This window comes from Hyaena hyaena, unplaced genomic scaffold (genome assembly GCF_003009895.1).
Source record: "Hyaena hyaena isolate Hyena2069 unplaced genomic scaffold, ASM300989v1 scaffold_1928, whole genome shotgun sequence".
Classification (NCBI taxonomy): domain Eukaryota; kingdom Metazoa; phylum Chordata; class Mammalia; order Carnivora; family Hyaenidae; genus Hyaena; species Hyaena hyaena.
In genome coordinates, this window is record NW_024082567.1 from 41279 (window position 1) to 51915 (window position 10637).

The following is a 10637-nucleotide window of genomic DNA, read 5'->3' on the forward strand; positions in this document are numbered from 1 at the left end:
GATTTTAGGAGTCATGCTCAAGTACTTTCAGAAACATTAATAGTCAGGTTTTCAATTTAAGGACATAAAGTACTTAAAAGCAAATCTGACTAAACCAGGTATATTTTTCCATTTGCATTTTAAGAGGTTATCTGGCACCCAGAAGTAACCAAGGTATTATCTCTAGAAATGGGGTTGTATTGCTGATACTAATACTAATGGGGTTGTATTAGCTGATGCTAAGTTTAAAAAACAGAAATAAATGCGAGTTAAGCAATTCTTTTAATATATTACTTTAATCAAGAATTGGCAGATGAAGAGATTCATATAAAACTAAGTTTATATTTATCTTAAGTGGCCACAATGAAGAACTTACATTTTCTGATTATTTAACTGTGAGACACAAGGAAATAAAGAATAATCTAGCTATTATATTTTTACAATAAATTCAAGAAATAAGATTAAATTACCTACTAATCGTTAGTTTTTAACCCCTAAATGTCCTAAAGGATATTCTGCAAAGTAAGTAAGAGAAGCACAGATTATAATGGAAAGGAGTTAAAATAATTACCAGTTTGTTATAAAAAATGTAAACTAGAAATCATAGGTTTTACTCCATCAGAAGCAAGGCAAAGACAATGAACAAAACAAAAGCATGAATAGGGTGCAGTTTTCCGACAACTACAACAGATTAAACAAAACATGTTTATTTTTGTAAACATTTTCACAGCTCAAACAACCTAAATTTAAAGGGATCACAGGCTCTTCTTACAAAGTAAAAATATGGGCTCTAAATGATGACTAACTTGTGGAAACCTAAATAAGGAAATTGAAACTCAAAAAGTTACAGGACCAATAAATTATGTCTCAAGGAGAGAAAACTGGCCTGAAATTTCTGCTGCTGAATTAAAAAAAAAAAAACAATATATATGTATGTACATACCAGGATATATATACTAGTTAATTTTCCTTTTTTTGTTAATTTACAAGACCTTGAATTTTAACAAGAGGATAAAAGGTAACATTCAGCAATGTTAACATCACAATGTATATTGAACTCAGCAGACAAAAGTGAGCATGATTGCATAACATCCCCCACCCACCTCTGTCAAACTCTAATTTTCTAATGTCTTGGTAAACAAATGAACTGTGCACATCTATCCAGAGGTTTCATGGATAGTTCTGCTCATGTGAGAAAAACTGAACTCTGAAGAGGCAGAGATGCTGGCAGGTGTCAGTCAGACTCTGACATCAACACACACTACATCCAAAGAGAAGGAACAAAGACACTCCACTGTGTTTAGTGGCCATGTGAAACTGGATGCTCACATCCCCAGTAAAGAGTGGTGCTTTCTTGAGCCTAAGTGTCCATCAACTGATGAATGGATCAAGAAGATGTGGTTTATCTATACCATGGAATACTACATGGCAATGAGAAAGAATGAAATCTGGCCATGTGTAGCAACATGGATGGAACTTGATGGTGTTATGCTGAGCAAAATAAGTCAGGCAGAGAAGGACAGATACCATATGTTTGCACATATAGGTGTATTAGAAGGAACTTAATGGAGGACCATGGGGGAGAATAAAGGTAAAAATAGTTGGGGAGAGGGAGGGAGGCAAACTATGAGAGACTCTTGAATGCTGAGAACTGAGGGCTGATGGGAGTGGGGGAGAGGGGGGAGAAGGGGGGTGATGGGCATGGAGGAGGGCACTTGTGGGGATGAACACTGGGTGTTATACGGAAACCAACTTGACAATAAACTTTTTTAAAAAAACAGTGGTGCTTTCTTTCATTATTGATTTTTGTTGTACACTAACTGGATTTATTGGTTCATTCATGAAAATAGTGGAGTATACTTCAGAGAGGTCAAATAAACATCCCTGCCTACATCCCTGAGTAGCCTGTAAATGAACAGTGGACAAAGTTCTTTCTCTGAGGTCTGTGTGACCTTCAAGAAGTCAATATATATGACTGAGATCCAGGTCTCCTATTTGTAAATGAAACCTAGATTACTTGTAAGTGGTGTTTCCAAATCTAAAGTTTTCTAAATTAATAAAGGCATTCCAATTTACACAAATGCAGGGTCAGTACATGGGCTTTAGAAAGGTAACAGGGACATTTGCAGCATGTTCAAGGTCTGGTCAGCAGAGTAATCTGTATTCTGCAACTTGCTGAATTTTTCAGGTATTTACAGAAGCAAGTCAAATGAATTTTAAAAATGACAACTTCACAGAGAGTTATAGTTTCCTCTAAAAGCCTTCTAAAAATATCTGAATTCTCTTCTTCTAGGTAAAGTGTGAAATGAGTAGAAAACCAGCCCCACAGAGCCATAACTGTGCACTACAAAATAGACTTTAAGGAAAGGGTGGGAAGATGGGTAAGATTCTGGGCACACATGTAAAGTTGGTGATGTCTTTCTTTCAACACCGGTCTCTCTCGTGCTTCAGTTTTTCTTACCTGCAGTGGTAGGCCTTTCTCCCAAGGATTAGAAGAGGTTTGAGAATGAATTGAGAGACTATGGGGTCAGGAAGGAAGTAGATAGTGTTCAGCCTTAATGAGGGTAAAGTCCATACTGTTGAGTATAAAGCAAGGCCTCCATTCCTAGCCACGTGGTGCTTTTTCGTAGGCTCATTGACAAGCATTAAGATTGGCTGGGATTAAAAACTGACTTGTGACCTACGGGTCATGTCTTCTTACTAACTGACTTCTTAAAACCTCTATTTATCCATGTATTAAGAGTTCATCTAGGGCACCTGGGTGGCTCAGTTGATTAAGCATCCTACTTTGGCTCAGGTCATGATTTCACAGTTTGTGGGTTTGAGCCTCGCATAAGGCTCTGTGCTGGCAACTCAGAACCAGGAGCCTGCTTGAGATTCTGTGTCTCCCTCTTTCTCTGCCCCTGCCCCACTGGTTCTCTATCTCTCTGTCTGTCTCTCTTTCAAAATATAAATAAACATAAAAAAAAGAGCTCATCTAGGAGCACCTGGGTGGCTCAGTCAGTTGAGCATCAGACTTTGACTCAGGTCATGGTGTCATGGTCCCTGAGTTCAAGCCCCACACTGGCTCTGTGATGACAGCTCAGAATCTGAACCTATTTCAGACTCTGTGTCTCCCTCTCTCTCTGCCTCTCTCCTGCAGATGCTCTGTCTCTCTCTTTCTCAAAAATAAAACATAAGAAAAAAAAGCTCATCTAGATGCATTTTCCCCTTCTTTCTTGTTACCATTCTTCTGATGTTGTTCTTTCCAGGTCCCTGCCAAACTAAAAAACTTGCTAACTACTCTTATAAATCAACATACATCTGCATCTCGGGGGAACTCTCTTTCCCTTCTAAGTAGACAACTAGATATTCTTTTCTTTTGGAGGATTTTCTTTATGCACTTTCAGGGCCACCTCTGGGTGATGCGGTGATGCAGTCACTGTCTACTTTCTGTGTTAGCATATAGCACTAAACCAAGGTTGAGAATTAAGAAAGAAGCGGCAAAGCAGTACAAGCAGATACCATGGGATTCTGAGCTACTTACTCATTCATTCTGTAGAACCTTCCAGATCTGCTAAATCTCAATCTCATACCAACCATTTTCACTTAACATCAAAATAGTACTGCGCAGGTACAATTTTATGATTCAGTAGATCATAACATGGGTGGTTCAGATTGCATAGGCACTCAGTCCCCCATGGTCAGGTCTTCAATCTCCACTAAAGCAAGCCAATGTTGATTTTCAAACAGGAAATGGTCACTAATGCCAGTTTCTTTTTTTTAGGATCCTAGGAAGAAACTGATGACATTATCAAAAGAAGAAATTAATAAAGGGACTATTAAAGCTTTATAACTTTTGGTATAATTTACTTGTGTTTGAAAAGTATATGAATAAAAACATGCTTACTTTGAATGTGGAAAGATGAGATTATGTTTCATAGCCTATAATTGAATAACTTGTTTGTAGACTAGCGATATGCCATAGAACGGCTATAATTCTAACATCAGTAAAAATACAATACAGTAATGCAAAATGCAACAATAGCCTGAGACTTAAGCAACCTGAGTATATATTAGTATTACTTGAAAGTGTGAGTGTTTTTTGTGTGTTTGTTTGTTTGTTTTTTCATATGTGGTTCCTTGAGACAACTTCACATTTTATTGATTTCATGCACTTTGAACTATTTGTGAGAAAAGTATGTATGCTAGAAAGTCATTTGGTGGATTAAATGGTGGCCCTCAAAAACATATGTCCACATCCCAGAACTTGTGAAGATAATCCTATTTGGAAAAGAGCTTTCTGCAAATGTAATAACCTGAGAATCTCAAGATTACCCATTTGGGCCCTGAATCAAATGAAAAGCAACTTAATCGTGTTGATGGAGAAAAGATATAGAAAAGAGGAGAAAGCCATGTGACAGTAGAGGTCAAGGAGTGTCTGGAGCCACCAAAAGCTGGAAACGATGAGAAAGGATTCTCTCCTAGACACACTGAAAAGAGTATGCCCCTGCCAATACCTTGATTCCAGATTTTTGGCCACCAGAGATGTGAGAGAATAAATTTTGTGGTTTTGGGCCACCAAATCTGTAGTGATTTGTTATGGCATCCCAAAGAAAATAATATGGTTACCCATAAACATTTTACCATAGCACAGTTTTCTGATGAAAATGACATTAGGTATTCAAAGTATAAAAATGATTATGGCATATTTCTTTTCAGAGCTCACTTGTTAGGGGGCAAATAGACACATATACAATTAAGTCAGTGTTTTAATATTGAGTTAGCAGGATGATAGGAACACAGAGGGAGAAGTCACAAATTTTGGCAAGATTAGTCAGGAAATGAGGCTATAGCATAAGATTGCATGATGGAGACAGATAAGACATGAGACTGTAAGAGACCATAGGGGTAGACTTTTAATAATTTTTATAACTATTTTAAAGAGTTTAGGAATTTATCCTGTAGGTTTAGGTTGGTTAACTTTAAGTGCCAACTCCAAGAGATGGATAGTTGATATCTGGAATTTGATGTTTAGATGGGTTATAAAGCATATTTGGTGCATGTATTTATTCATCAAAAATTTATGGAGACCATATGTGCCCGTGGTATGCTAAGGATTTGGAATTTCATGGTTGGCAAGGTAGACACAAACTCTGCCCTCACTGAGTATATAAACTAAAGGCAAAAAAGAACCTTGATTGATTAGCAATGGGCATGTAAGGAGAGGCCGGGCTTATAGTATATTTATTAACCATGCTTCAGGAAATAGGGAGCTATTGAGGGTTTCAAGCTGAGCAGTGATCTGAATGTAACTACATTTCATGAGGATCACTCAGTTGTTATAAAGGATGAATTGGTCTGGAAAGAGACTCAAGACAAAGGAAACTATAAGGGACTATTGTAACAATTTGGATGAAATTGTAAGGATCATAATTAGGGGGGGAAAAAAACAGTGGGAATGGGGGAGGATGGCCAGACTGAAATTATATTCCAGAAGAAAAACTGACAAGGTCTAGTAATTAATTGGGTACATGGAGTGAAGATGTTGTGGAAACCTTAGATCATATTTAGCTGAGATTATTACTGATCTACGTCAACTTTGATTATAAAATGCACCATTACTCTACCTATTACTAAGAAAGAAAGAAAAATTCTATTAAACTATGGCATGCTTTATTTTGGACAAACTGGAGAGGCTGTTTTGAAGTTAGATGGAAAAATTTTAAGTCATAGTTCACTCTTCCGAAAAGGAAAAAAAAAAATAAATTGGCTAAAGCATTCCTAAAATACTTTCACATTCAGAATCTAATTCTTACAAGTCATTTTTCTACTCAAATTATCAAAATCCATTTTTTCTATACAGTTTGGTCCCTCTGTGCCAACAAGAGTTCTCCACTATTGTTTCAGAGGTTGTCTTTGAAGTTATAAGCTTTGATTCTGTCATGTGTTGATTTTACAAGAACAGGTCAAAGGAAGGCTTTTAGACAATGTCTAGGATTTATATGCCTTCAAGTGATCCTTAAATTTTTTCTTGAATAAAAGCTCAGAGAATTGCCATTGTCCAGCTATATCAACAAGAATAATTAAGACATTCATGCATGCATGAGCAATGAAAATTATATTACAACTGTGTCCTAGGTCAACAATAATTAGATGAAGTCATCAACTATGAGAAACATCCTGATTTTAAAGATGTTAAAATGAGAGTGGGAAGTGCACTTTAGCATTGATGAAATATGGGAATGATGACATTAAGTAAGATAGGCAGCACACTGGTGATAAAGATCTAAATTAAATTAAATTTTATCATCATTTCACTAGAAACACAAATGTCATGCATAACTCTCAGAAACTTATAGAGGAAGAGTGATGGCAGATATTTTGAACATATGCTTCCTTAATCTATGGGCTAAAATATTTTAGTAGGACTCCTGGGTAAATCTGGTAGTAATTAAGTGTGTGTACTTATGATTGAAATGTGTACAGAGGCTCTCTGTGTTTCCTTCCTTAGGTACTTTCCCAGGGATTGTAATGTGTACCTTCTCAGACATCTCACTTGGGTCAGGCAGCAGAACCCAAGGAAACACCCCCGCCGCTTCTGAATTGCAAGAAAACAGCAAATCTCAAAGGTGCATTCACCTGGCTACCCTTGACACCTAAGCTTTTGTTTCTTAAAAACCATTAGGCTTATTAGAGTTGTATTAAAAAGTGCTTTAAAAACAAAATATAAAGAAGACTTGCATTCGAAGAATTGCAGGTGAGTTTAACCAGGGTTAGAGGAAACCAGGCAGAAATTTAACTATTCTCATATTCTATTACTTTTCACTTCGGTTAGTTGTTTTGCAACTATTGGTTTCATTTTGAACTCATGTATTTCAACTATAGTTTGTGGGGGGTTTTTGTTTGTTTTTATAGCAGTGAATGGCAAGTAGTTATTTTTAACTCCAACTGACACCTTAAAAACATAGTGAAACAGATTGCCTTTCAGAAAACAAAATGAATTAAATAAAAATGAACCTATATGATTTGTGGGAGGGGATGCACACTTTGGACTTAGGCAAAACTTAAGTTCAAAGAACACCATCACCACGACCTTCCTGCTGTGTGAATTTGGCAAAATATTTAACCTCCTTGAGCCTTATTGGCAAATGGGTATGCTAATGTTTTGTTTGTAATGATTAAATATGATAAATAATATGAGATTCTTAGCACACAGTAGATGATCAGTACGTAGTTAGCTACCATTATTATCATTGTCACCAGAGTGCAGCATCACATAGTATCTATCAGCAGTTAGAGGATTTCTTCAGTTTACATGTGGAATCTTCACCTTTGGGGTCCGGAAAGGCAAGAGCAAGCCAGTTTAGACAAGGTCTGTATGCTCTGTTATTACATTGAAGCCCATGAAACAGTCATTTTTGTATGTCAAAAATGGTGGAACCCCCAAGAATTTCAAAAGGTTACCTACCATTATGAGACTTGTTTAGTGGGTCAGTTTGTTACAGGCCATTTTCTTTTTTCATTACTTCTCTTTAAAACTGACACGGCAAATCCATCCTTACTGGGAAAAGAAGTCAATTTGGATAGTAATGATCTTTTTGGTGCTTTATCTTTCCAGTGGTGTTTTACTTTTTGACTATTAAGTAGCTTGAGAAGTTGCTATAGCAAATTAGAAAACTTAGAAAACAAATTTAGGAAAAACCACAAGAAATAGCAGTCGATACATAAAATGTGTGTAACACATTTTCTTCTTTATTTACATCACTAGATCAAGCCTTGTGGTTATTTCTGTTGTCTGAGAAACAGTGGAAAGGCGCCCCCCGGGCCGTGTCTGAAATCCCAACCTTTCTTGTGTTGAATACATCTTAATTTATTAAATGGCTTAGAAGATGAGACTCTCTGAAGGGAGAGAGGTGCTAAGTAGGGGAGACATTGAAAGTTACCCCAACAAAATGTGACACCTGATGATCATCTCAGACACTGCATTGCACATTCTCCCACATCGTCTGATATTTGTACCCAAAAGCCAGAAGTGAACATGCCCATGACATGTACCTTATGGTCTGTTTATCATTCTTGGCAACTGTTAGGTATCTTAATCCTACTTACTAAAATTACACAGATATGTCTCAGAGTACATGTCACTCACAGATAAAAACTAATTTGACCTTAGGTGCCATCAGGTTGGTCCTTCGAACAAGAACTCCTTTCCCTGAGAAGAGTTTTGTGCATTTTGATGTGGACAAGGAATAAAGCGCAAAAAAAAAGTGATTGCTAAGTGTGCTTTTCCTACAAAATTTTACTTCCATTTGACCTCAGAAGTTCCAGGAAATGAAAACAAATTAATTGTTGACTTAAAGTTTTTCCTACCAACTTGCACTTCAGATGCCCTAACTCCAGTTTAGGTAAGTTAAACAAAGACAAATTAAAGGGAGGTCTTCTGCTGATGAACTCTTCTCTTTAGGAATTCAGTCATTAATAAACAATGACTTTTAATTTCATGTTTGTCAGGCTGACTACAATTGATTCTTAATAGAAGAGTATTTGATGGTAAGAAATGATCTTATACATATTTTTAGAGAAAAATACATTTGAAGGGTGTGTGTGTGTGTGTGTGTGTGTGTGTTGGGAAAGGCTGACTATACAAGAAAAATATTTTAATCCTTAAAAATTAGTGTGTTTAACAGAAGGGTCAAAAAACTGATGGGAAGTAAACAGAAGTGTGAATACATTTGTAAAACTGAGGTTCAAAATACAATCAGACATTTTTGATGACAGATATACTTTTTTTTAATAACATATTTACTTCTGGAAATAAAAGTTACCTCTTTTTTTCCTCTTTCAATAAAACCTGTTTATCTTGTTCTACAGCAGCCAACGGCTCAGAAAGAAATATTTTCTCCGGTATGTTTTGTTCTGGAAAACAGGGTCATTTAAACACTTGATAACCCACTAAAGACTTGAAACATTTGTAGCCTATATACAGATGAAAGGACTTTCAACCTTTTGATATTTACTATTTCAGCTGTGAAGAGAAAAATATTTGCCTAATTAATTTTTTCAAGAAATATGAGTGTTACTTAACCACTGGGTTAGAATGAACTTGCATATTTTCCTGGTGTTCTGTAAACCCCTCGCCCCTGCTGCTCACTGTGTACAGACAATCTACCATTTCTCCAAAGTTGTTCAGCAATATACCAGACCTCTACACCATGCTGTGGGAGTTAAAAGGATTAGGTGGCAGAATGTGCATTATATTCTTCCTCAGGATTTAATGTACCAAGAAGCAGTGCAGTAAAAAAACAAAAAAACAAAAAAAAAAACAAAAAATACCCCATATATACACACACACACACAATCACAAAAAAACTCATTGTTTATTTAATATGATGTCTCCCAAATGTCTTTGACCATGAAATATTTTTTTTTTAAATGTCATACTCTGTTTTCACACAACTTTCTATTTTTGTTCCTTACAACAGTGCTTGTTCTTTATCTGATGGGGCAGAAAATAAAAGGAAAATACCAATATCTTCTTAATAAATGGCCTTAGCAAATGGCTACAACTTCTATTCCAGAGTGTTCTAATCAACTGGATTGAGCTCCAGTAGGCCCCTCCATTGAGGAACTGTTCCAGCAGCCCTTGGTGTTGGTGGCCCAGGTGAGACTCAGCTATCCCTTTGTGCTGACTGGTAGTGGCAACATCTTATTGTACTCCTCTGAAGCATATGTTTCTCTATGTTATGTGGTGACAGCCCCTCTGCAAAGCTAGAGCCCCAGTCTCACTTATGTACTGAGGCCAACTCCAGAGTTTCAATCTTCCATGGAAACTGGCAACTTGGAGAAGGGGAGTCCTGGCCCATTTCACCTGATTCTTCTGAATGCCACCTCTCAGTATGCCTTTGGGAAGATGGCTGGGCCCCATATCCAGCTTTGTCTTCACTTAGACTAAGGCCTTTCTCTTTCTTTTTAAATTTTTAATGTTTATTTATTTTTGAGGGAGAGAGAGAGCATGAGTGGCAGAGGAGTAGAGAGAGTGGGAGACATAGAATCAGAAGCAGGTTCCAGGGTCTGAGCTGTCAGCACAGAGCCTGACATGGGGCTAGAACTCACGAACCACGAGATGATGACCTGAGCTGAAGTTGACGCTTAACCAACTGAGTCATCTAGGAACCCATAGACTATGGCCTTTTTGTGACTTTGTCTTTGCTGTGAACCCCTGGGCCAATTCCAGCACTGATCACCTAATGATTCCTTTGCTTCATAAACAACAGAAATAACCACTGTTTGGACAACATTCCACAGAATTGTCTAATAAAGGAACTCCCAATTTTACTCTAAAAACACTCTTTAGAAACTACTATATTAGTCTTCTCAGGTTTGGTAGAATAGAATGCAATAGTTACTGCATCTTAGACCACAAACTCAGAAGTCCAAGAAATAAAACTTCTCATTCAAAGCATTGTGATACTGGGCTATATCTGGAAATCCTGGCATCAGCCTCATCAACCCTCTCCAGGGTTGCATTACATCCCAGAGAGGTGACATGGCAATAAGGCAAAGGAGAAGGACACACAGGTGACTGCTAAGATGCTCACTGATCCAGTCAGTAAGGTCTTCGGGTCTAGGAAACACCTTTGGCTTCTGTGACACTCTTGGGAGCTGATACCCCATAT